Source organism: Balaenoptera musculus, chromosome 18 (genome assembly GCF_009873245.2).
Source record: "Balaenoptera musculus isolate JJ_BM4_2016_0621 chromosome 18, mBalMus1.pri.v3, whole genome shotgun sequence".
Classification (NCBI taxonomy): domain Eukaryota; kingdom Metazoa; phylum Chordata; class Mammalia; order Artiodactyla; family Balaenopteridae; genus Balaenoptera; species Balaenoptera musculus.
In genome coordinates this window covers 7,578,358-7,606,026 of record NC_045802.1, presented here as the reverse complement: position 1 = coordinate 7,606,026, position 27,669 = coordinate 7,578,358, and the positions used below count along the sequence as shown (strand labels likewise).

The following is a 27,669-nucleotide window of genomic DNA, read 5'->3' as shown; positions in this document are numbered from 1 at the left end:
GGTGCTGGAGAACAGCAATGGCCGGCCAGACCACCGGGGGGGCGGGCCTGGGGGATGGGATGGAAATGGGGGTGGCGTGGCTGTGAGGCTTCCCGCCAGCATCCAGGGGGTCGCAGAGAACTGTGTGTCTAGGCACCTGGGTCATCTTTAGGAGAACTCAACTCACCTGCACATCCGATGGGGAAGGAAGGAGCAGCTACCTGGGCCACTGAGGGTGGCCACACACTTTCTGTGGGTTCCTGAGAAGACGAGCTTATGGACTGGTTTCACTTTCAAGAAAACTTCCTTGGGACACATTTTGACAAATGAGGATCAGTGACTTTATAAAATGTCAAAGAAAATCTTTAGGTTTCTTGATGGGGCTCAAGCCGAGGGAAGAGCAAGTGGTGGCAGCTCACGCCCCAGGCACCTCTGGCCCAGAGGTTACAGCAATGGTTTCCCAGTAAGCCAGCCCAGGGCCCTATCACAGAGCCAAGAGCCAACTGGCAGTTCATTCCTACCGAAAAACTCCTGGGAAACCAGATCCAGGCTGTGGTTGTCAAACAGCAGCAAATTGAAAGGATGTGAAGGCAGAAACACAGGGCAGGAAAAGACGTAATGATAAAAAAAAAACAAAAAAACTCATTACCCACATGCCTGGCTAGGTAACGAGACACGCACAGACTCATACGCATCGTGGTGATTTTGCATCAAATTACAAACCTTACCCCTGAGAGCCAAGAACGACGTTAGAGCCAGAACGATCATGGGAGTTTTTAATACTACAAAAAACTTTCAAGAAATACAAATTGTTTAAATTGAGGTATTTATTTTCCTCTTAGTAGGACGGCATGCCATGGCCATGACCTCTTATTGCCAAATGTCCAAAATCGGAGTACTGGTGGAAATTAAGCAAAAGATCTTTTTCAATGACCCAGCATTAGAATGACAGACAAAGGGCAGGAAGGCCTGAGGCTGAGGTTTTGGGCGTCCACAGCACGCAGGCTCTGGCGGGCAGGGGTGAGTCTGGAGCCTGCACTGCCCTGTGGGCTGTGTCCCCGCTTCCTTCCTCCTTCTCTGTTCACACTCTCACTCTCCGCCCCTCCTCTTCCACTTCCACTTTCTTTCCTCCCACTCACTCTCCACTCCACCAGCTATATTTGTCTTTCCTGCCACACCCGTTCTTAGAATAACCTTCCATTTCCGGCACCCAAATCCCTCTTCTTTCCACCCTTCGGAACTCTTGGAGAGCTCATGGCAAACGTTCCAGCTTTGACAGCTGGTTTCAAACTCCAAAGCATCCCATATTTGTGCACTGCCAGAGGTGGGCGATGTACAGGTATGAACGAGACGGGGACCTCCTGGCCTTGGAGAATGTCCAATCCAGAGAAGGAAGCAGACAGAGGTCCACATAACTGAAATCCAGGCTGAGCCGGCTAAGGTACCAGAAAGGTACTATAAAAATACTAGAAAGGTAGAGTTAAAAATACCAGTGTGCAGGCACGATGGGGAGCCAAGGTGAACTCGGCAGACAGGAGGAGTGTCCCTGGAGGAGGTGGAAACAGAGCAGAAGGCAGGGGCCTGCACCTCTTATCTCCGAGGTCTCTTTGTGAGGACGCTAAATATCAGGTTGGTCAAACATTTCGTACGGGTTTTTCCATAAGATCTCACTGAAATAGAAAAGATGGAGGACAGATGCGTGTATCTTCAAAGGGCGCTGATGGAGAGTTTCAGCACCTGCTTGCGCAACCGCGGGGGCCCCCAGCTCTGCACACAACCCCAGCTCACAGCCAGCTTTACATCCTCCGGGACCTTTGTCCAGAGGTGCGGCAGCCACGCCAGACACCCCACCTCCAGTTCTGAGGGACGTTGCCGGCAGGAGGGCAGAGATCTCAGAGATCTCCCTCTCCTGACCTGGAATCAAGACTCAAACCTCACCCAGGACCCTCCTGTGCTTTACGGCTGCCCCATGCCTGTCCGTGTAGGGCTTCCAAGCAGCCTGTCTGCCAGTACCGCCTCACCACAGAAGGGGAGGTGAGCAAGTGCAGAGAGAGCGAGAAAGCAGATGATTCCTTCCCGGACCCGCCCTTGTGCAAACCACTTCCCCCCTCCGGGCCTCAGTTTCCTCATCTGTACAATGAGAAAGGTGGTCCTTGCCAGTTGCCACCCGACAGGCTGATTTCTGTTTCCTTCTCGCTCTCCTTCAGTACATCCTGGTCTTCCAGTAAGATGGGCTCTTCCCCAATTTCTGGAGCCACTTCTCCCCACCTGCTTGTCCTCCTCCCCCCTCCTCTCCCTTCCCTCCCCGGGGGCCCTGCTCATGCACTTTTCAATGTTTCCCCTCCTTTGCTCATTCTGTCTCAAAACGTTGGCTTTTCTCCACCCCCGCCTGGGTTTTACTGGGGAAGCAGCCAGACAGGACGGTCCACGCGGCTGCTACTGTGGGGCCGGCTCTTCTGAGGTTTCCCTCCTCCCTCCCGTGGCCTCCAGTGGCCACTCGCACACGCAGGAGACAGGAAGTGAGCCTTTCAAAGTGTCTGCTCAGCACTGGCGGCAAGAAAGAGCCGTTCACCCCAGCCTGACTTGCAAAAGGGAATTTAGAATCTCTGAAAGGCCAGCAGACCCAGGTTGAGGCAATTGCCTCCTTTTTTAAAAGAAAAATCATGGTTGAGACTTCAGGGAAGAGTTAGCCATGCTTGCTGAGAGACAGAAGCCAAGTGGCACCTAGAACAGGGTCTGACACTCAGTGGATGGGGAATGAGAGATGCACGCGTCTGTTGCGAAGGACGGTTCCTCCTTTTAGAGCCGTTGTCAAAGAAATGGGCTTTTTTAGGAGACACTCCATCTGGAAAGACAGCAAAACAATGCTATGCATATAAAGCACATTTCCCTTTGGATCTTTTTGCTGGAAGCTTCCTTCCTGCCTTCTTTCTCCTGGAGTGGCTCCTAAAAGGACGCTGACTGAACAGACCCGTCGTAAGGGCTTGTAAAGGAGAGGAAGCAGCCGAAGGTGACCATTTCCCCCTTCGCTGCCCATGACCTCATCCTCCTCAGTCTCCCTGGGAACCAGCCTGAGAAGCCGCTGCCAGTGCCCCACGCCCAAAGTCATACCCCACCACGCAAGGGCGGATTCTAAATGCATGCGATAGATTTATCTACGCTTATCACCTGCTTTAGTCTCGCTCTCTCCCTGCATGAAACTCCTTCGGCATTTGTGGTCTGTGGCCCTCACCCAGAACTTAATAAACACTTTTATTACTTTAATCCTTTTAACATGCATGCCCAGTCTCCCAACCACACTGCAAGCTGCTCAAGAACAGGGACCACATCTCATTCACCTCTGTCATCCTGGTACCTATCAATACATCTAATTCGTAGTCAGCGCAATCTTTATTTTTTATTTTGGTTTATTACACAAATAAAACATGCTCACGGTAGGACTACAGGTTTACTGGCAGAGTAAATCACCACACAACAAAACGCACAGCCTCCAGAGCAATTAAAGGAACGCAAATATTTCAAAAGGGAAGATGTTCTCATACGTGTATTATATTAAGGCAAATCAAGAAAGGTGATAAAATGCTACGTGGGAATGACTACAGGAAAAGAGTGTGCTTAGACAGCACTGGAGGGTGCTGTCATCCGGTTCAAGACTTTGGGTCACCACCCGGTGACATCTAACGGGAAGTATGAAGATCCTCGTGGCCTTTAATCTGCGGTGTGAAAGCTGAACCTGGCACGGGGGCGTCCTGACGCGGCTCCTCTGCTCTATACTCTGGAATGACTGTCATTCCAGCCCTTCTCCTGCTGCCCTCTCTCTAAGCTCCCTCTCTCCTGCCACCTCCCTGTGCCGCGCGCTTCTGTCTGCTCCTGTGTCTGGGCTCAAATGCGTTGCCAAGAGCCAGCCCTCATTCTGCTCCAAAGCGGAGTCCTCCCTGAGCTAGACCTTGACCGTCTGTCCTCTCAGCATCCTCTCCAATGTCAGATAAGTCCTGATCTCATTTACATTCCTCCTACCAGGATCTTTTTTTTTTTTTAATTTTTGGCCACGAGGCATGCAGGATCTTAGTTCCCTGACGAGGGATCGAACCCGCGCCCCCTGCAGTGGAAGCGCAGAGTCTTAACCACTGGAGCGCCAGGGACGTCCCGTACCAGGGTTTTCACGGAACCCTCCAGGGTGGAAGCAGCCACGCTCTGTGAGTCTTCACCCACGTCCAAGGCAAGGCGGCCGTCCTTTCCTCCTGGAAGTGACGTGTGCCCCGAAACCCAAGAGCAGAGAGCCAGGGGCTGCCCAGGGAGGCCCCACAGGCCGAGGTCGGCATCCGGGCCGTGGACTACGCTCCCCGCACGGTGGGACGGTCCCAGGGAAAGCAACCAGGGACAGCCCGAAGGGTGTGGTCTTGGGAAGCAAGACTTGGGCTCAGTTTTTTCAATCAAAACTGATGTTTGCAGTTTACCTTTCTGATAATGAAATTCGACACGTTTATTATAGTAAAATTGGAAAGTAGATGTAATCAATAAATAAACAAATGGACAAACACCTATCATCACCCCTTGATTACCTCTGTTATCACCTCAGCACGGAGCCTTCCAGGATTTCTTCTATGTATATACACGTCGGGTGTGCATGTCATACAATTCTACTAATCTGTACATTTAAAAATGGTTAAGGGCTTCCCTGGTGGCGCAGTGGTTAAGAGTCTGCCTGCCAGTGCAGGGGACCTGGGATGGAGCCCTGGGCTGGGAAGGTCCCACATGCCGTGGAGCAACTAAGCCCGTGAGCCACAACTACTGAGCCTGCGCTCTAGAGCCCACGAGCCACGACTACTGAGCATGCGTGCCACAACTACTGAAGCCCGCGCACCTAGAGCCCATGCTCCGCAACAAGAGAAGACACCGCAATGAGAAGCCTGCACACCACAACGAAGAGTAGCCCCCGCTCGCCACAACTAGAGAAAGTCCACGTGAAGCAACAAAGACCCAACACAGCCAAAAATAAATAAATAAATAAATAAATTTATTAAAAAAAAAAAAAAAGGTTAAGATGGTGAAGTTTACGGTATGTGGGTTTTGGGGGTTCTTTTTGGTTTTTGGTTTTTGGTTTGGGTGTGTGTGTGTGTGTGTGTGTGTGTGTGTGTGTTTTAACCACAACTTAACAAATAAGAAAGAGATGCACAGTGTTTTCCCAAATAGGCGGCTGCTGTGAGCCTGAAAGGGACCCTGCCCAGAGGACTGCCTGAAGTCGAGAAACCCAAGCAGAAAGAGGCAGGAGCTGTCCTGCTGCCAGAAACAGGACCGACTGGAGTTGTAGGAGGTCGTCTGGAGAGGGATCACCCACTCGAAGGGACAGACACACAAACTCCCCAGCAGAGGGGTCACTTCAGAACCGCATCAGGGGGACAGGGCCTGGCCATTTCTGCCCCATGTGCTGCTCCTCTCATGGGCCACCTTTGGTCCAGGGCTCCCCACTGGGCTGGTCAGTGCTCTGTCAGATCTCCATCACAGTCTGAGGTTCCCCGTCCACTCCTGAAACCTCCATCATCTTTTATAGCCATCGCCCCACAATAAACCTCTTGTACTCATAACTCAATGTCTGTTCCCCAGAGGATCCAAACTGTAGCAGTAATGGAGAATTTCAGAACTAGTTTCCCTAAGTCATAGTAAATGCTGCAGGTTGAGCCAGCATCTCTCTTTAGAATGTGTGAGCACATTTTACCCTTTTCCCTCAGCTTTGAAACACCAACACTTAACATCCTGTTCCACATATTTATTTATCCTATTACATATTGTATAAGTCAACTTTCACTAGACAGTACTGTGGTAACCTAAAATCTCTGTAGCTTACAGCAACAAAGGTTTATTTCTAACTCACTTTGTATGTTACTGGTCTCCTCTAGATGTCTTCTCGTCACAGAATCCAGGCTGAAAGAACAGCCTCTATCCTGGACATGCCTTCCTAATAGCAAAGGGAAGGGAGCAAAAATGCTGATAGAAACATTCCAGTTTCTCCCACTCACATTTTATAGGCCCAAGCAAGTCACATGGCCAAACCTGACAATGAGGTAGGGAAGCATACTCCTCCTACAGTCCCAAAGCAACAGGCAAAAATATGTAACAGTCCTATAGGGGAGCAAATATTTGGAAGTATACAGAAATGCCAGGGCTAAGGTTTCTGAGAGTTTCTTGTCCTTTCCCACATTGTGCCAAGATGACTGCTGTAGCTCCAGGCATCACAGCCCTATTCCACACAGGAAGGAGAAAGAAGGGGCAAAGATAAACAGAAAGAACAGCTAGCTGAGTCTGTCTCTTCTAAGAATTTTCTTGGCAGTCTCTCCCATGACTTCCATTGACATGGGATGTATTATAAGCTGCCACTCTCAACAATACAGGGGTTCTGTTAGCAAGGAAGCACAATAATATGAATATTAGGTGGTCAACTAGTAGTTTCTGCCACTCCAACATAAGAGAGATTATCTATACATTTCTGGAAGATGCAAGACCAATGAAGCAAGTTGACCGACAAAGCCTGAAGAGAAAACACAGTCTAGAATTTTCTGTAGTTGTTGCAGAGATGCTGGCAGCTGATCTTATCTAACAGAACCCTGGCATGTTTCTGGGCTTGGAGTCAGCAGCTGGGTTAGAGGGCAGAAGCAGGACGTGGGCTGGAAAGAGAGAGATTATGTGAATGCCTCATATGGACAACTAGCCTTTAGACACCGTCTTCCCCACCGCCGCCCAGAGAGCCAGCATTTACTGGCAGACAGAACAGAACAAAACCCAAAGATACCGAACAAAATATTCAAGGAGCGCTCAGACTCTGGTTAATAGGTTGGAACCCCAAAATTCAGCCTCTTTGGGCCCTTATTTGGAGACCCCTGCAGCCTGACATCCCTCTCTTTGCCCACCTTACCCAGAGCTCTGAGTCTGAAGTCCCAATTGGTGGAGACACTTTGCCTGAAAATAGACAACGGCCAAGGAAGCTCACATCAGGCACTCACTTTTCCTGTCATATGTAGGCAGACCACTGGGGCTCTCCAGGCAAATGAGGGGCTCCACTTCAGGGCCAGGCACAGCTGCAGCTTGTGATACCATACTGAGAGCCAGGCATTAAGTGAAAAGCCCTGCAGGCTGACCCATGAGACCTCCCAGCCTGCCTGTACCCATGCAACAATAACAGGCTGCTGTAAAAATGGAACATTCAGAGAACCACAAAAGAGTGCTTATAAATTTTAAAAGTCTGCCTACCACAAATATGAACATTAATACTGGGAAGGGGATGATGGACTGGGGCGTTGCAAAGTAAATCTTCATATTGAAATGTTAAAAGTTAACGTCAAAGCCTTCTAAATAGGTCAATACAGGTGATAACACATATACAGTCTTGAGTTATCAGGGTAACCAGAAGCAGAGGTGAATAAAGAAACTGTTTTTTTAAAAAAACAGAAAGAAAGGGAGGGAGGGAGAAAGGGGGAAAGAACATTGTCTCTGAGTTGTGAATTCATGGTGGGGAAGGAAAGGTGGGAGACCATGACTTTCCACTATAATCTGCTCTGTATTATTTGCTCTGTCACCACGCACATGCACTACTGTAACAAAAATAAATGGATGTGACCACTGAGAGGGGTGGGATAGGGAGGGTGGGAGGGAGACGCAAGAGGGAGGGGATATGGGGATATATGTATATGTATAGCTGATTCACTTTGTTATACAGCAGAAACTAACACAACATTGTAAAGCAATTATACTCCAATAAAGATGTTAAAAAAATAAATGGAAAAAATCAAATAGGAGAATTGTGTCTCGAGTAATGAGGTTTGGAAATTCAGTCACAACGTAGGCATCAAACACCTGCTTATTAAGACTCAGCAGTGTTTGTCAGTTACTAGGAGACAGGAGCTACCTGGTCAGAAAGTGTCCAGAAGATGCTATAAGATGGGACCACTTCAAGTAATTGTAACAATAAGAGCAAACACTTATTGACGCTTACTGGATGCCAGGACTCTGCTGAGAGTTTTACTTGCCTATTTCTTTTAATTCTCATAACAATTCTAAGGTCTAGGTGTTTTTTTTATCATCATCCCCATTTTACAGATGAGAAAACTAAGGCAGAGAAGTAAAGAAACATGTCCTGGTGCCCAGGGTAGTAAGTGGTGATAGAATTTGAATAGCCTGCTAGCAAGGATACAACCTTAACCACTGTGCTTTGTTGCCTGTAAGTTAGTGCCCCAAATACTGTCTGAAAAAATACTGGGCCATTACAATACTGGCAGGCGAGCCCTACATTCTATCATTACAGTTAAATTCACATAATGGGCACTGACTTTTTTTTTGCCTCATTGCTTCCGCATGGCTGTTATAAGAAATGTATGTTAAAAGGCCTTGGAAACTGTAAACCATTCACTGCAAAATGAAAGATGTTAAAATGCTATTTTCTTTAGCTCACTGTCAGGCTTGGGACTCTTCGCTGGATCCCTTGTAAGCCCCACATAAAGCCCCAGCCCACCGAGCACACAGGTCCTCCCCACTCACGCTATTGTATCTCCCACTCAATCTCCTTCTCGTCCCCGGAACTCCTCCTCTTCACTCCTCCCTCCTCCCCACCCAAAGTAAGCTCTCAACCCTCAGCATTTTCTGCCACGTTCCTTGTATGTATCACTTAAACCATCACCTCAATTTTATCATTTAACTCGAGAGGCCCCAACCAAGAGAGGCAAACGTCTGGGAACTTGCACTTCCCCCAAATGAGAGAGCCTCGTAGCAGATTGTTTCCCAAAGAATGCAAACCTGGGCTAGAGCAACAGGCCCCAGTGAGACGTCAGCATCCAGCATCAGACCAGTTTCACCCACTCGCCTGAGGAACTCTCTTCCATTACCAGAGAGCAATGCTCAGCACAAATCATGGCCCTTCCTGGACTCTTGGCAACGGTCGAAACCTTGATGCATCCCCACTCCCCAAATGTAGCTATTAAATGGTTTAGTGTGTCTCTTTCAAGATCTTCTTGTACAAATACACAAATATGTACGTGTATATATATTATACTACACATAGAGATTTCCCCTAAATCCTCCTGGAATAGAACTGAATGATGTATGGATTAATTTTAAGAAAATTTACATCTTATAGTATTTTAAATCTTCCCATTTACATACAAACTCATACAAACTCTCAACTTGTATGATCAAGTCAAACATGAAACTCCCAAGAAAGAAAGACAGAATTAGAATAAGGCATTATATCTGCAACAACTGCGTCTTCGGTGGTTTTGATAAGGAATTCTCGCCTGCCTTTTAAAATATTGTTATGAAATATTTCAAACACAAAAATCAGTTAAAATAATAACAACCTACAGAACGGGAGAAAATATTTGCAAATCATATATCTGATAAAGGGTTGACATCCAGAATTTATAAGGAACTCGTACAACAACAACAACCAAAAAAGTAACACATTTAAAAAGGGGGCAAAGGACTTGAAGAGACAGTTCTCCCAAGGAGATATACAAATGGCCAAAATGCATCTGAAAAGATGCTCAACATCTTTACTTATCAGAGAAATGCAAATAAAAATCCCAGTGAGGTATTACCTCACACTCATTAGGATGGTCACTATCAAAAGAACAAAAGATAACAAGTATTTGCCGAGATGTAAAGAAATTGGAACCCCTGTCCGTTGTTGGTGGGAATGTAAAATGGCACAGCCATTATGGAAAACAGTACGGAGCTTCCACAAAAAATTAAAAATAAAATTACTGTATACCCAGCAATCCCACTCCTGGGTATATATCCAAAAGAATTCAAAGCAGGATCTCAAAGAGATACTTACACACGCATTGCAAATTATTCATTGCAGCATTATTCACAACGACCAAGAGGTGGAAGCGACCCAAATATCCATTGACAGATGAATGGATAAAGAAAATGTGGTCTAGACAGATATATATTCACATGTACATACATACATACATATTATATACATATAACGCAGCCTTAAAAAAGAAGGAAATTCTGACATATGCTACAACATGGATGAATCTTGAGGACATTATGCTAAGTGAAATAAGCCAGTCACAGAAGGACAAATACTGTTATGATTCCACTCATATGAAGAATCAGAAGCAAACTCATATAAACAGAAAGCAGAGTGGTGGTTGCCAGGGGCTGGGAGGACGGGGGATAAAGACTTGTTGTTTAATGTCTATAGAGTTTCTGTTTTGCAAGATGAAAAAGTTCTGGAGCTCTTCACACAACAATGCGAATATACTTAACACTACTGAACTGTATACTTAGAAATGGTTCAGATGGTAAATTTTTTATGTGTTTTTTTTCCACAGTAAAAAAAAATAACAAAAATCTGTGTATCCACCCTGGAACACTATCAAATCCTAAGATTTCACTACACCTCCTTCAGTTTTTTTCCAGGAACAAAGGGTGGCAGACAATGGGAGAGCCTTCTGTCTCCATGACCCTACTCTCCTGTTTCCCTCTTCAGAGGTATCTGCTTCCCTGCATTTGGTTTTTATCATTCCTACACATGTTTCATATTATGACCACATGTCCACGTATCCATCAATAATACATAGCATTGCTTCGTCTACTGACTACTTTTATAGAAATGGTAACGTACTGTACCTATCCTTCGTGCAACATCACGTTTGAAAATTTATACACACTGGTAAATAAAGACCCAATTCATTATTAGAACTGCTATATAGTATTGCAATGTTTAAATATACCATGTTTATTTATCCACCATCCTTTTGATGAAGTTGAGTCATTTCAAATGCTTCACTATTATGACAACTCAACAACAACAAAAAACAAACACCCCAATTGAAAAATGGACAGAGGGTCTGAAAAGACATTTTTCCAAAGCAGGCATACAGATGGCCAACAGGCACATGAAAAGATGTTCAACATCGCTAATTATCAGGGAAGTGTAAATCAAAACCACAGTGAGATATCACCTCACACCTGTTAGAATAACTGTTATCAAAAAGACAAGGAATAACAAATGCTGGAGAGGATGTGGAGAAAAGGGAATCCTCGTGCACTGTTGGTGGGAATGTAAATTGGTGCAGCCACTGTGGAAAACACTAAGGAGATTTCTCAAAAAAATAAAAATAGAACTACCATGTGATCCAGATATTCCACTTGTGAGTATTTATTCAAAGAACACAAAAACACTGATTTGAAAAGATACATGCACCCCTATGTTCATTACTGCATTATTCACAATAGCCAAGTTATGGAAACAACCTAAGTGTCCATTGATGGACGAATGGATAAAGAAGATTTGAGATATATATATATACATATATATGTGTGTATACACACACACACACACATACACACACATATACAATACAGTGGAATACTACTCGGCCAAAAAAAAGAAATCCTGCCATTTGTGATAATACAGATGGACCTTGATGGCATAATACTAAGTGAAATAAGTCAGATAGAGAAGATAAATACCTTATAATTTCTCATATGTGGATTCCACTCATATGTAGAATCTAAAAAAAAAATGAAGAAATGAAATAAAATAAAATAAACTCATAGATAGAGAACAGATTTGGGGTTACCAGGGGGGAAAGGGGTTATGGGGTGGGAAAATGGTTGAAGGGGACCAAGTGCATGGTGATGGATGGTAACTAGACTTGTCCTGTTATCACTCTGAAGTGTACATAGATGTTGAACTGTAATGCTGTACACCTAGGACTTATAAAAATATTTAAATAAAAATAAACAAAATATTTCACTACTGTGAACAATACTGGATCGAATCATCTCGTACATATCCTTGTCTATGTATATCTCAAGGTGAAACCCGTGCATTGGAGGGAATGAGTCTCTCCAGTGTCACCAGGATACTGACGAATCGTTCTCCAGGGCATGTGTCCTGATTTCCATCCATAGCAGATGAAAGTGAGTGCCAAATGCTCCAACCCACACCAACTGAGTTTGTCAGGCTTCCTCAATTCTGCCAATCTGCTGGGTATGAAATAACATCTCATTATGATTCTATGTTTCCCAGATTATTAGAAGAGTTTAGTGTCTTCTCATGAGTTTATTGACAATATGGATTTCCTCTCCATTAATGTTTTGCCTGTTTTTCTGTTTTGTTGTTTGTCTTCTGCTAATTGGTAGGCATTCTTTATGAATTCTGGATACTAAGGCTTTGCTGGCTACGTGCATTGCAAATTCTTCACTCAGTCAATGGTTTTGTCTTTTAAATTTATTTTTTGCTTATTCATTTAACAAAAGTTTTACTACATTTTAAATATAATCAAATACATCAACCCTTTATTTCACGTTTACGCTTATTATGTTGTGTTTATGAAATCATTTCTTACCCCGAGGACATTGTTCTGTCTTCTTTGGGGAACAGAGTAATGATTCAGTAAATATTTGCTGAATAAATGAATTATTTCTAGTTTGTTGGTCTCCAGAAAATTGCACAAATCCAATTTTTATTTTGTATAAGCCCCATGCTCATATAAGCAATTTTTTATTGCAAAATTGGACTTAAATGTAAAAGGGGGTGCTACCATTTGTCCTAATGAGGCCAAGGTGAAGCATGCCTTTTGTAACACACCAGCGAGAATAACTATTATTCTTCACAAAAGATTCAGTTGAGAAACAGGATTTTTAAATATAGCAATATTTAGATTAGAAAGCAGAAAGTAAGCCTTGTTATTGAGGGCTACAGCAATAGAACAGAGCACCTAGAACAGCCTACAGCATCAAAAATTTTATTGAGCATCTATTATGTAAGGAGAGTTGTAGAACTTCTTTCTTCAAAAACGCAATCATGGGGTTTCCCTGGTGGCACAGTGGTTAAGAATCCATCTGCCAATGCAGGGGACACGGGTTCGAGCCCTGGCCCAGGAAGATCCCACGTGCCGCAGAGCAACTAAGCCTGTGCACCACAACTACTGAACCTGTGCTCTAGAGCCCGCAAGCCACAGCTACTGAGCCCATGTGCTGCAACTACCGAAGCCCGTGCACCTAGAGCCCCTGCTCCGCAACAAGAGAAGCCACCGCAATGAGGAGTCCGCGCACCGCAACGAAGAGTAGCCCCTGCTCGCCACAACTAGAGAAAACCCGTGCACAGCAACGAAGACCCAACGCAACCAAAAATTAAATAAATAAATAAATAAATTTTTAAAAAATAAAAGTCACCTAAAATCTCAGATACCAGTTCTTTTTTTTTTTTTTTTAATTTATTTATTTTATTTATTTATTTTTGGCTGTGTTGGGTCCTCGCTGCTGTGCGGAGGCTTTCTCAAGTTGAGGCGAGCGGGGGCCACTCTTCATTGCGGTGCATGGGTCTCTCACTGCGGTGGCCTCTCTTGCTGTGGAGCACAGGCTCCAGGCGCATGGGCTTCAGCAGTTGTGGCTCAAGGGCCCAACAGCTGTGGCTCGCCGGCTCTAGAGCGCAGGCTCAGTAGTTGTGGCGCACGGGCTTAGTTGCTCCACGGCACGTGGGATCTTCCCGGACCAGGGCTCGAACCCGTCTCCCCTGCAATGGCAGGCGGACTCCCAACCACTGCGCCACCAGGGAAGCCCAGATACCAGTTCTTAAATGAAAGCACATTTATTACTGAAGAGTCGCACATTGTAAAATTCCCCTCAGGAGTGGTCTCCGTGTCCCTCAGACACCTTTTCTCAGGCGGGTAAAAGAGTTGGAGAAGGGAGACCAGCGTGACGGGTATACCATGCTTGACAGAGACCCATGTGCGCAGACACGGGACTGCCATGAGTTGCCACCTCACAAACTGGCACTCCTCTGCCCCCAGACAGAGAAGATCGGCGGAGACTAACCACCTACCACCCTCTATCTGCAATTTAGGGAAACTGCTTCTGCTGCCCTTCATTGCTGGCCCCTTAAAAGACAGCTTGCTGCAGATGCTTGAGAAACTAGTGGAAAGGGGGAAGGAAGAAAATTATAATCACTCAGAGATAACCATAAGCACTACTCATGTGTACACACACACACACACACACACACACAATTTGTGCTCATACCATGTATGCAATGTGAGAGGCTGTGTGGGTCAAGGTTACAAGCGTAGCTGCTCGAACCTGACTCTAGGTGTGGAGCCCGGCCCTACACTCACAAGCTCTGTAACCTGAACAGATGCTCGCTCTCTGCTCCCATTCCCCCACCTGCAAAATTAGAATAAGAGTAATATTGATAGTATCTGCCCCACAGGCTTGTTATGGGCTTAAATGAGACGTTATGTATAAAGTGCGTAATAACATGGGACACACAGAAAGAAGATGCAGCTAGGAGTTATCATGATGACACAGTTCCCCATCTGACCTGTTAACATTTCATCATAACCCTGTTGTCAAATATTTTTTGAAAATACTATTTTTAGAATTATAGTGTTCTGTAGCCTACCTTTTTTACTTAACACTTTTACCCTGACCATATGTTTTAAAATATTATTCTTGATGTCTATATTTTAATACTCTATTTTCTAAATATACCACAATTTATCATTTTCCCCTGTTGCTGGATATTTAAGTTATTTCCTATTTATCAGTATTATAAATAATACTGTGATGATATACTTAAAACTTGGGCCACATCCCTGGTCCCTTTCTTAGAATAGATTTCTAATGTCGAATTTCTAGAATGAACATCATTCAATGTTCATGTTACCAAACTGCTATCCAGAAATAACAGGCCAAGTTTACCCTCATCAGTCCTGTGTGACAGTGGCCTGTAACTATGCCATTGATAGAATTTTAGTAGTATCTCTTTTTCTTCTTTGCTATTTGAGAAGAGGAAACTTTTTACTTCCTTTCATTTTGATTTTGATAACTCGTGAGGTTAAACTTTTATGATTATAGTGGTCGTGGGTATTTCTTCTTTTGGGAATCTTCTGTTCATGTCCCCAGTTTTGTTTGTCTGATTTTTTTTTAGTTGAGTTGTAAAGAGGTATTTTTCCATATTAATTGATAAATGCACTTTATATATTAGGAATTTAATTTTTCCATCACATTTTATTTTTTCCCAGTTTCCTTTATGGTTTATGTTTTACTTTACTCATCTATTCAGCATGGAGTTACTGAGTGCCTGCTATGTGCTGAGCACTGTGGTAGGTGCTGGGGATTCAGCAGGGAGCAAAGCTGACTAAAATCTCTGTCCCTGGAGGGCCTACATTTTAGTCGGAGCTTCTAGTTGAGGGTGTCATTTCAGTGGATACAATCATCTAGTTCCTGGAATGACCTATAATTGAGAAGGACCTATAATTACTTAAACATAATTGGCCCATTAATGCCATCTTCCTTTCAGAAAAGCATTGTACCCACATGAATATGGAGCAAGAGAGACCCCAGAGCTCAGCCTAACAGAGAAAATCTGATAATATTTTCAAACAAGTATGACGAAAAAGACACCCTTAGACTTTCAGCTGGGACTCAAGCACACTCAGTGGTTATTTCCTTTTCTCCCTTCCACACAGGTGCCTCTTAAAATTTTACAGCCGGACTTTCCTGGTGGCACAGTGATTAAGAATCTGCCTGCCAATGCAGGGGACAGAGGTTCGAGCCCTGGTCCGGGAAGATCCCACATGCCACAGAGCAACTGAGCCCACGTGCCACAACTACTGAAGCCTGCCCGCCTAGAGCCCGTGCTCTGCAACAAGAGAAGCCACCACAATGAGAAGCCCACGCACCGCAATGAAGAGTAGCCCCCGCTCGCTGCAACTAGAGAAAGCCCGCGAGCAGCAACGAAGACCCAACGCAGCCAAAAATAAATAAATAATAAATAAATAAGTTTATAAAAAAAAAATCTTTTTTGCAACCACTTGTATACCTCACGATCTGGGGCTGGAGAAATGGGGGCATCCAGGTGGGGTTGATGAGAAGAGGGAAGTTTGGGGTCTTACCTCAGGCTACTATACCAAAGTACCATAAACTGGGTGACTCATAGATAACAGAAATTTATTTCTCACAGTTCTGGAGGCTGGAAGTCCAACATCAGGGTGCCAGCAGGGTCAGGCTTCGGTGAGTGCCTCTTTCGCGTTGCAGACTGCTGACCTCATGTTCTGTCCTAATATGGAGGAAAGAGATGGAGCTAGCTCTCCAGCCTCTTCTTAAAAGGGCACTAATCCCATGCCCTTGACATCCCTACCCAAATACCTCCCAAAGGCCCCACCTCCAAACACCACCACATTGGCAAACAGATTTCAACATGTGAATTTTGACGGGATACGAACATTCAGTCCATAACAGGTCCCATAAGTAGAGGAGACTGCGCCAGGAATGACTTTATGGAATGATGGATGCAACAGCCAATTTCACAAGAGATTCCTTTCCCTCAGTGGGGAGAGGAATGGGACCTGCAATAGGAGCAAAACTACCTCTTCAGCAAACTGTGTGCACATGTGACTCAAGGACCAGATGAGTGGCCACCCTCCAAAGCTTCAGCACTTGGAAACAACTCCAGGGAAGGGGACAGAGGGAATCCTGAATTGACAGAGATTGCGTTTGGGGCAGCAGCAGAACAGGAAATCAAAACAGAAGTTGAATGGAGTGATAGAAAGATAAGGTTCTATTTCTTATACATCTGAAAGATATCACTGTGTTTTTAAGAGGAATCACAAGAAGAAAGAGAAAGAGAGAGAGAGAGGTCATCATTTAAACACTTAAATTAGAATTTCCCACAATGCTGGGAATTCCCTGGCAGTCTAGTGGTTAGGACTCTGCCCTTCCACTGCGGGGGGCATGGGTTTGATCCTTGATTGGGGAACTAAGATCCTGCAGTCCACGTGACCAAAAAAAAAAAAAAAAAAAAAGAATTTCCCACAGTCCTTAAGAAGAAACTGAAAATGCAAATGAAAAATTCCATTAAATTAGTATAAGTTTAAGCTAACTTTTAAAGGTGCAGTTTGGAAAACCTTATCTGTTCCAGTAATTCCAAGGTGGAGGTCATCAATTCCTTCCTCACTTGTTGGCCACTCATAAGCACCACATGCATAAATAACTCCACAGAACCAGATTAAACATAACTGACTCCAAAAGTTGCCCAGCACAGATGGGCAAGAACCTCCTGACCACAGGATCTCTAGATAGTCCTACTCAGAAGATTCCTCCTTCATCCCCTCTCCTTGCACGGCACAGGCTCAACTCTGCAGCTCCACTTAGCTCTTTCAGAAGAGCTTTATCAGAAGCTGGCCAGAAGCTTTATCAGAAGCTTTCTCCTCAGTGAAGCAGAGCTGGCTCTTGCTAGGAGGAAGCAAGTAGAAGAAGGGTTGGAGAACCCAGATCCAAAAGAAAATTCAAAAAATATGCTCAATATCAGTAATCACTAGGGAAATGCAAATCAAAACCATAATGAGGTAACACTTCACACGCATCAGGATGGCTATTACAGACAAGAAGGAAGGAAGGAAGGAAGGGAGGGAGGGAGGGAGGGAGGAAGGAAGGGGGAGGGAGGGAGGGGGAGGGAGGGAAGGAAAGAAGAGAGAAAGAGAAGGGAGGGAGGGAGGAAGGACAGAAGTAAAGAAGGAAGAAAGGAAGAGGGAAAGAAAACAGCAAGTGTTGGCAGGATGTGGAGAAATAGAAACCTTTGCGCACTGTTGGTGGGAATGTGAAACGGTGCAGCTGCTGTGGAAAATGGTATGAAAAATTAAAAACAGAATTACCATATGATTCATCAGTTGTATTTCTGGATATGTACCCAAAAGAATTGAGAGTAAGGTCTCAAAGACATATTTACACATCCATATTCACTGCAGCATTATTCACAGTTACCAAAATGTGGAAGCAACCCAAGTGTCCATCAACTGATAAAGGGGTAAAGAAAACGTGGTGCATACACACAATGGAATATGATTCAGCCTTCAAAAGGGATGAAATTCTGACACATGCAACAATGTGGACGAACTCTGAAGACATGCTAAGTGAAACAAGATAGGACAAGTACTGTACAAATTCACTACATGAGGTCCCGAGAGTAGTCAAGTTCATAGAGACAGAAAGTAGAATGGTGGTTGCCAGGTTGGGGGGACGGGGTGGATGTGGAAAGGAGGAAGTAATGTTTAATGGGTGCAGAGTTTCAGTTTGGGATGATGAAAACGTTTTGGAGATGGATGGTGGTGACGGCTGCACAGCAATGTGAATGTACTTAATGCCACTGAACTGTGCGCGTAAAAAAAAAAACCAACCGGTTAAAATGATGAGGAAAGAACTAGGAGGAAGGGGAGAGGAAGGGGTGAGGGAAGGAGGAGAAGAAGTAGGAGTTGGAGGAGGGTCCCTCACAGGTAAATTGAACGGTAACGAGGAACACACAGGACTGGATTTAGCACGTGGAGAGCTGGGGTGAATTTCCTATTCCGTGGTAGGAGAAGACAAGGGGAGCGATCCCAAAGGAGCTCAAGAGATGTGGCTTCGCAAAAGTAAAATGAAAGCCGGGAAGTTCTAAGGGTGTGGCACAAAAGCTAAGGCTCCCACTCCCCACCTTTGGGCAGACGGGTCATCCCAGATCTCAAAGGCCTCAGTGCAGAAGTCAGGGAACGCGGAGGGGGGGAGCCTGCAGAGGCCATTTCAAACTTAAAGGCATATCTTAACTGCCACTCCCTCCATAAGGCTCTTCTGATGTCCCAAACCAGGCATTCTCAACGCTGGCCCTATCCTCGCCAAGGGGGCAAAAATTGTCTCTTAGAGGTGAAAAAATCTTATTCTTTCTATGCACCAAGCACAGAAGTGCAAAGGGCAAATTCACACATACGCGGTGTATCTATGGTATCAAAATTTTATGGTGGGGGGTTGGTGATTAGGGGGGGGAATATCCAAAGGAGAGGGAGAGGGGCAAAAACACAACCACGCAAAGGCTGAGAACCACTGCCCTAAAGCTGGGGGGCTCCGGGATGTGGCTCCAGCCTCCAGGCCCGCACAGCCCTCTGGGCTTCTCGCACAGCTCGAGCGCGTGTGGTCCGGCAGGACAGCACGCGCGACCTCACCCCTTCCAGCTTCCGCGGCCGGGCACCCAGTCGGCCGGGTCGTCGTCACGCTCACTGTCACTGCTCGCGGCCGCCCGGGACAGCCGCTCCAGCGCGCACGAGGCAGGAGAGGGTCCCTCGGGGAGGCTCCCCCACGGGCCCCCGGGTCCCCGGGCCCCCGGAGCCGGGGGCGGGGCCGGCTCTCACATCGTAGGCGGGGCCCGCGCGACGCGCTCCGGCCCCGACAAGCCCCGCGGCTCCGCCCGAGCCTCCGCCCGCAGCCCGGCTCCTCCCGCCGCCTCCTCGGCGCGCTCCTCCGAGGTGCCAGCGCGGCTACGCCCAGGGCGACGAGAGAGCCGCCGCGGCCGCGGAAATCTGTACACACCGCAGCGCTGTCTTGGTAGCCGGGTCTCTGTGGCGCAATCGGTTAGCGCGTTCGGCTGTTAACCGAAAGGTTGGTGGTTCGAGCCCACCCAGGGACGAGAGAGCTTGTTTTCCTGTAGGAGGATTCATTTTAAAACTACCACTCCGAGATTTTTAATCAAATAGGAGTACGACACTGCCACGTTTCTAGGACAGAGGAAGACAACGTCCGCTTAAGAGTATTCGGTGCCCAACGCAGTGAGTCCAAGAGCGACACTGCTGCTGAACTGGGAGCCCGTGGATTGCTAATTCTAGTCCTACCGAATATCCGGGGGAAATGTGCATATATGCTTCAGGAGACCTGCCCAACATTGTTCATCAACAGCAGACATTGTAATGGCAAAAACAAACAAACAAAAAACACTCAATTGCCCATTGACAGGTGAATCAATAAATACCATTGGTTTCTCTCAGAAAATCTGATACCACCAAAAAGCAAATGTAGTTATTCAATTTTGCCACATCTGCGGCCAAAAGGATTTGAGGAGCAAATGCAGATGCAAAAATGCAAGAGGAGACATCTCAAAGTCAAAGTATGTGGAGGCACAGTTATACCAAGAAACTATTTGCTGAATTAAGCTGTGTTACAGCTTTTGGATCAAGGACTTGTATCTAGGCAAAGGCCTTAGCGTTTTCTTTAGATTGCTGGCAGATTTTTTTTCTGATATTAAACTCAAGCAGAAATTGTTTGTATGGGTTCCTGTTAAAAGGTCTCAAATGACGTATTTTCAACTCGTCTCACAGAAGACACAAATATTTTTCAAGCAGATGATTTGCATATGACTTGCTTTTTTTCTGATTTTACTGAGAAATAATTGACATGTATATCACTGTATACAAACTAGTTTCTATAAAGATAGAGAACCACATGATAATATGATAACATGAAGATGTAATTCATTTCTGCCAAGATTGAGGTCATGTGGTAGGTGCTTTTTCTCTGGGATGTTCTTATCAGGGATAGAATTTTGAGACCTAGAAGAAGGAATAGTTGACTGTCTCACTAGGGTGTCTCCTAGGGAATGCCTTGGCAAATGCTGGCTGACAATTATTTATCAAATTATGGTTGATAATAAAATATCCTCTACTGTCTCGTTAGGACCCCTCAGGAAGGAGACACAATATTGCACTTACGGTGGAATTCCAGGCAGAATGACAGATAGCCACCCTAAAAATTGTTCTTAGGTAGGGGCCTTTCTGATGCTTCTCAAAATTCCAAACTTGCCACCTACACTTAAGGATAGCTTACAGTGACACAGAGAACTATGTTCAATATCCTATGATAAACCACAATGGAAAAGAATATTTTAAAAAACATATTAAAAAAAGAATGTATATATATATGTATAACTGAATCACTGCTGTACAGCAGTAATTAAGACAACATTGTAAATCAACTATACTTCAATTTAAAAAAAGGATAGCTTACGGTGGAAATAAGAAACGGGGAGGGGGTGGCAGTGGAATTATGTCATAAGATCATTTATACACTGTTGAAATTGAGTCTCACATTTCAAGATGAAGGTGTAATATTTGCTATTACTGAAGTGATGGGGACTTAGCATGTCCTTCCACCTTGAAGCTGAGTATATTTACACTAGGTTATAAGCTCCTTGAGGGAAGAGACCATTTTCTGTTATTAATGATCAATTTAGGGTCCAAAGGATTTCCTTCAGGACACGGTTCAAATTCTTGAGCTTAGCGCACAAGGGCTTTCATGATCCGCAGCTGTGTCTCCTGCCCAGTTTCCGCATGAGAACTTTTAGAGGTTATAAGCACTTACCAGGAGTTCCTTGAATGGCCCAGGCTGACTTACACCCCCTTCCCGGCCAGACACCTGTCCCTACACCCCGATGTGCCCCTACCCCCTCCCCCATTCTGCTTACCTGGGTAACATCTGCTGAGGAGCTACCCCCTCAGGAAGCCTCCCCTGACACTGCCTCCGTCTGATTTAGAGGTCCATCCTCCACACATGCATCACAGTACCCTGAAACCAGGGAGTTACTCGTCCCCTGCACAGGAATATGACCTCTTCAGAGTAGGAACCATGTCTCCGTTCATCCAGCACAGGCCTGTCCCATGGCACACGCTCAGGACCAGAGCAATCCCTGCCTTCTCGGGGTATGTGGTTAACAGAGACCGACAGTCAGATAAAAATGCATATGATGAAGGGTCAGCATGAGAAACACAGAAAAATGTTCCCAGGCCTTGAAGGAGGAAGTCAACTTAGATGGGCTGGACGGTGTCTTCATGGAGGATTTGAAATGACCCTGAAAGATCTGGACAGGCCAGAGGCAGAGGAGGGGTATCTAAGGCTGGGTAAATTTCAGGACAAGTTGAGGGCATGATGGGGGTGATGGACAAAGTGTACTTAAATAGTGAGCAGTGAAAACGTTCTTAGCTTGTGGAAGGGCCCTGAAGACCAAGAGAAGAGGCTGTCCAAGAACAGTATGGAGGTTCCTTAAAAAACTAAAAACAGGGCTTCCCTGGTGGTGCAGTGGTTGAGAATCCGCCTGCCAATGCAGGGAACACGGGTTCAAGCCCTGGTCTGGGAAGATCCCACATGCTGCGGAGCAACTGGGCCCGTGAGCCACAACTACTGAGCCTGCGCGTCTGGAGCCTGTGCTCCACAACAGGAGAGGCCGCAATGGTGAGAGGCCAGCGCACCGCGATGAAGAGTGGCCCCCGCTCGCCGCAACTAGGGAAAGCCCTCGCACAGAAACGAAGACCCAACACAACCAAAAATAAATAAATAAATAAATAAATTTATTTTAAAAAAAAAAACTAAAAACAGAGCTACCATATGACCCTGCAATCCCACTCCTGGGCATGTACCCAGAAAAAAACATGGTCCAAAAGGATACATGCACCCCAATGTTCATTGCAGCACTGTTTGCAATAGCCAAGACATGGAAGCAACCTAAGTGTCCATCGACAGAGGAATGAGTAAAGAAGATGTGGCACATATATACAATGGAATATTAGTCATAAAGAAGAATGAAATAATGCCATTTGCAGTAACATGGATGGACCTAGAGATTGTCATACTGAGTGAAGTAAGTCAGAGGAAGAGAAATATCGTATAATATCGCTTATATGCAGAATCTAAAAGAAATGATACAAATGAATGTATTTACAAAACAGAAATGAACTCACAGACTTAGAGAATGAACTTACGGTTACCAGGGGGGCGAAGGGTGGAGGGAAGGGATAGTTACGGAGTTTGGGATTGACATGTACACACTGCTATATTTAAAAAGGATAACCAACAAGGACCTACTGTATAGCACAGGGAACTCTGCTCAATGTTATGTGGCAGCCTGGATGGGAGGGGAGTCTGGGGGAGAATGGATACATGTATATGTATGGCTGAGTCACTTTGCTGTGCACCTGAGACTATCACAACATTGTTAATCGGCTTTACTCCAACATAAAATAAAAAGTTAAAAAAAAAAAAGAGAGAGAGAGAAGAGGCTGCACTTTACCCTGTAGAGTAAGAGAGTCACTATTAAAGGTTTCTGTTTCAGGACAGAATGAAATCTATTTTAGGTGGTTGGGTTGGCAACAATGTCAATAAGAAATAAGAGATCAGAGGACAGTTTAGATGCAATTATATTTCAAAGGAGACGCAGTGACGCTCTGGGCTAAGGTGGGTAAAGGAAAGAAGGCATGGATTAATTCAAGGGAAGCCTGGTCAAGATTTAGGGACTGAAACAGGAGGGAAGTTTGAGGGTGAAGCCTGCATTTAGAGCCTGGGAGACCCAGAAAATGGTGATACCATTGCTTGATGTGGGACTTTGGAGGGGTCTTAAAGAAACCTTGAAATTAGAAAAATTATAAATTGTCCATACTCTTAGCTTTCCTAACTTGTGGCCTGTTCTCCACCATGGAGTTCATCTAGAACCTAGTCTCAGAAACAATCTTCATTTTAAGTTAAACTTCATTTATTTAAGATAAACTTCCCAAGAGACTACTTAGGGGTCCACAGAGCCCTATGAAAATCTGAATGGGAAGCTAAGGACCCTCTCCCCAGAATGTACACATTCACAGAGAAAATCTTATTTACAGTGTCCAAGAGAGTCACAGAGCCTCTGGTGTAGAGTTCTTGGCCCCCAGATTTTGAAGGCCCGGGTTTGTATTTTATTTATAGGATTTGTATTCTAATTACTGATAAAGGTCATAAAGCATGTCAAATCCAAAGTGTTTAGGTACGGAAAAATTACTAAACTGAAGATTTTAAGGTAACACAAAGAACTAGAAGAGTCTAATAGTATTGACAAGTCGTAAAGAGAAGCCAGTAGCCAATTTCTTTTCTTTTTTTTTTTTTTTGCTGAGCAATTAATTACATATGTAAAATTAGTAATAAAGGACTTGAGACTAAAAAAACTGCCTTGAGGTTTTAACATTTAATGCTTTATTGTTACAGTCTGGAGCTACTGGAGGTACTAGCTGTGAAGGGCTTTAATATAGTGATCCTTCCAGGGTCCCTTCTATAGGGATTTACACCATCACCAGATACCAATTTGTATTTCTTTCCTTGGGAGTTACTTTAATGACACCCAGCAAACTATCATATTTTAGTCACCCCCTCATAGGAATTGAGCCTTTTTTTTTTTTTTTTAGTAAAAACAAACCAAAAATTATTGTCTGTCAAAGATGACTCAAACTAGTTATTCCTAAACAAGTAAATCAAATACACTTTAAAATAAGGAGATCTTCAACTACCTTAGTAATAAACTGCAAAGTAGATCTTAGATTATTATATGCATGTGTGAGCATAATGATAGTTTATTTATACTTAATTATCCAATATATTCACTTGTATAAGAACATAGGCTGGCTTGATAATTGGAATTCACTATAATACTACTACAGAGGTGAAAATCTGCAATGCATAAGAACTAAATATAGAACTGAAGTTTTAAATATAGAATTTCCCTATTAATTACCAAGCACAGGGATGCTTTACAGTAACCACAAGGTCCATATCAGTGGGACTCCAGTTTACAACTCAAACATCTTGACATCCTGCTGAACAGACCCTGTTTACGTTGCCTTGGGGCTGGGGGAGTTTTAAATATCACGTGAGTTGTAGACACACTTGAACTTCTCAGCATATTTATATCATCTCTGCCTCCAAACTCAGTGGGAAGGTTATAATAACGAGAAAGCTGGCAAGAAGGGTGCTTGATCAAGCTATTAAGTGCCTGCAATAACTAAACAGAAAATGCATTTTCATTTTGAGATTTGAAGTATTTCATAGGAGCTCCTTTTCTCCTGATGACCTCTTGCTTCGGTGGTTACATTTAATCCCCGGATTAAACTTCTCCAGTACCAGATTTATCGTCGCTTTGGCGCTTTGCTGTCTTGCAGAAGTTAATAAGCGCCTTTTGTGGGTCTGCTTTACTCAGAAGCATCCTGTAGTGCCTGTCAGCCACCTTTGCCTCTTCTGTGGCTTCCTGAGGGAACACGGGTGGGGAGAAAGGGGTGAGGAGCTCCTGGAGGTGAAAAGCAAAGCAGGGCCAGAAAGACAGTCACAGATAAGCTCACTGAACAGGACTGTTTCAGAACCACCAACTGTATGGGGCTCTTTACCTGCGGCAGGAGCGCCCACAGGAGGAGATGCCTCTGGAAATGGCTCAGAAAAAGTCATTAGTTTAAGGTCACTCCTTTGGGATGCTCCCTCTAACCTGCCAGCTCGATTCCGCCGTTCCTCCCCTTCCTCCCCTGCCTCCCCTTCCTCCCCTGCCTCCCCTTCCTTCCCTTCCTCCCCTTCCTCCCCTGCCTCCCCTTCCTCCCCTGCCTCCCCTGCCTCCCCTGCCTCCCCTTCCTCCCCTGCCTCCCCTGCCTCCCCTGCCTCCCCTGCCTCCCCTGCCATAACACATACGGACACGGATCACTGTCTTTGGCCCCAGATTCTGAGTTTGGAAAAGCTAGTCCATTTTGTGTTGTTTGCATTTGCAGTACCCAGGAAAACACTAAGATAACTAAACTTACCGCAGTAATCATTTCACAATATATGTAACTCAAACCATTACCTTAAACACCTTAAATTTACACCTTAAACTTATATAGTGCTGTATGTCAATTATATCTCAGTAAAACTGGAAGAAACAAAACTCTAATAAACTGTATTCTCACAGCTCCACTGAACCGTCCTGGCTAAGTTACCAAGGATGTACATCCCTGTTACCAAAGCCAATGTCAAGTCTCAGTCCTATTTCTCTACTTCCCAGCAGCACCCGACAAATCAGCAGCAGATCTGATAGATCTTCCCCTGATTTTCAGGACACCACTCATCTGGTTTTCCTCCTAACTGCCCCTTTTGTTCCCCAGAGCTGTTTTAACTCCCTAAATGGCCCCATCCTATATCATGGCATTAAATAGGATCCATGCATTCATAATTCCTAAAAGAGTATCTCCAGCGGCGCCCTCTCCTGAGGCCCAACACTGCAGATCCACTTTCCTATTAAATTATCTCCACTTGGAAGTCTAATAGAGATCTTGTGCTTAACGCATCCAAAACTGAATTAATAAATTCTTTCCTTTAAATGTTCTCCCTCCCAAGTCTGTCCCATCTCAGTAAATAGCGCAACCCACTTGTTCAGGCAACAGAATCTGAGATGTATCTTTGCCTCCTCTTTCTAGCCCACCTTCAACCATCAACACGACCTGTTGGCTCTGCCTTGGAAAGGCAAGAGTGATCCAGCTGTTTAGCACCTCCACCGCGGGTCACCCTGTCTTAACTGAGACTGTTATACACTAGCACTTCTATTTCTGACCGACTGCATTCTCCACGCTTCGGTGATCCTTTAAAAACTAGACCGTGTTATTCCCTTGCCTGAAACCTCCCAGTGGCTTCCCGTTTTTCTCAAGCATAGACAAGGTCTTTACTATGCTCCACAAAGCCCTACGTCATCTGGTTTCTGCCACCCCCTCTGATCTCCTGTTATAATTCTCCTTCCCTTGCCTCACTCTACTCAAGCACGCTGGCCTCTTCCCTGTTCTCAGTCATGCCAAGCACCCTCGCTCCTCAGGACTTTTGCTCTTCCTGGAATGCCCTTCGTCCAGTCACGTGGCCAAGTCCCTAACTTCACTGAAGTACCTGCTCAAATGTCACGTCCCTCCAAGCAGCCTTCCAAGTCCACTCAGTCTAAACTGGTCCTCCCATCATTCTCCCACTTTTCTCCATAGCATTTAGTGCCACCTGACATTAGTCAATTGTCATTATTTGAAGAGTCTATTATTTGTGAATTTGCCTACTTGCCAAAATTTATTTGTAACCCTAAAAATCAATACTTGCAGTGCTCTTGTGGTCATTTATGGACATGTACACAGCAGTGAAAAATCTGAAACCCTTGCAGTACATTTGGTCCATGCCAAATATCAAGGCTCTTGCTATTTGGTACGGATCATTTGGCGTGGACCAAATATGCTCATGGACATTTTGGGTAGGACCAGATTTCAAGGACCATTGGCATGGACCAAATGTCTTATGGACACTTTCTGTCCTTTTTGTTGGTTATTTCACTTGTTTAAAATGGCCCCCAAGTGTGGTGCTCAAGTGCTGTCTAGTATTCCAAAGTGCAAGAAAGGTGTGACGTGCCTCATGGAAAAAAACATGCGTGGGATGAGTTCCATTCAGGCAGGAGTTACAGCGCTGGTGACCTTGTGTTCGATATTAATAAATCAACAATATACATTACATAAGGTGTCTTTAAACAGAAACCCACAAAAAACAACACTTGTTGATCAGGTGACAAAAATGTTGTGACCAGAGGCTCACAGGAACCTAACTGTATTCCCCCAGGAGCAGTGGTCCAGCATTTGCTAATTCAGTGTTTGTGGTGACTTGATACAACAGAAGTACCGCAAGTAACAGGAGTCAACCGTATGTACCCCCTATTACCACCCAACATTATATATTTACCTCCTTGTTTAGAAGGCAAATTACTGAAAGGCAAGAATTTCCTTTTATTTATTTAGTTTTATTGCCTTATATCTGAGGTTTACAACAGTGCTTGGCACTCAGCAGTAATCTAGAAATAGTTGAATGAATAATTAATAACAAGGATGGATAAGCAATTCCTCAAAGAAACTCAACTGGCCAATAAAGTTACAGAAAATATTCAACCTCACTAATAATCATGGAAATGTAACCAAAACCAGCCAAGGTTTTTTCCCCTTCAATGCTACTACCTGGTGTTGGTGAGGGTTCAGCAAAGCCATGCAAACAATCATTAAAAGACTATAAAAACGTGCATATTCTTTGACCCAGAAATTCCACTCCCAGAAAATAAAACCTGAA

General features: G+C 44.7%; 1 protein-coding gene and 1 non-coding gene across 2 annotated transcripts in view; one reads left to right on the top strand and one right to left on the bottom strand.

The window, feature by feature from the left end:
- The window catches only part of LOC118883953 (arachidonate 5-lipoxygenase activating protein), a 75,512-nt gene extending 56,350 nt beyond the window's left edge, over positions 1-19,162 (bottom strand). The window contains exons 1-3 of the mRNA XM_036831119.1: positions 18,960-19,162; positions 15,951-16,048; positions 11,455-11,495 (exon numbers count right to left, since the gene is read on the bottom strand). The gene's annotated coding sequence lies outside the window, so the exon portion shown is untranslated. The remainder of the gene's footprint in view (positions 1-11,454; positions 11,496-15,950; positions 16,049-18,959) is intronic.
- Positions 19,163-19,346: 184 nt separating this feature from the next.
- TRNAN-GUU lies at positions 19,347-19,420 on the top strand. Its single transcript has one exon. It is a non-coding gene; the product is annotated as a tRNA-Asn (tRNA).
- Positions 19,421-27,669: the final 8,249 nt, after the last annotated feature.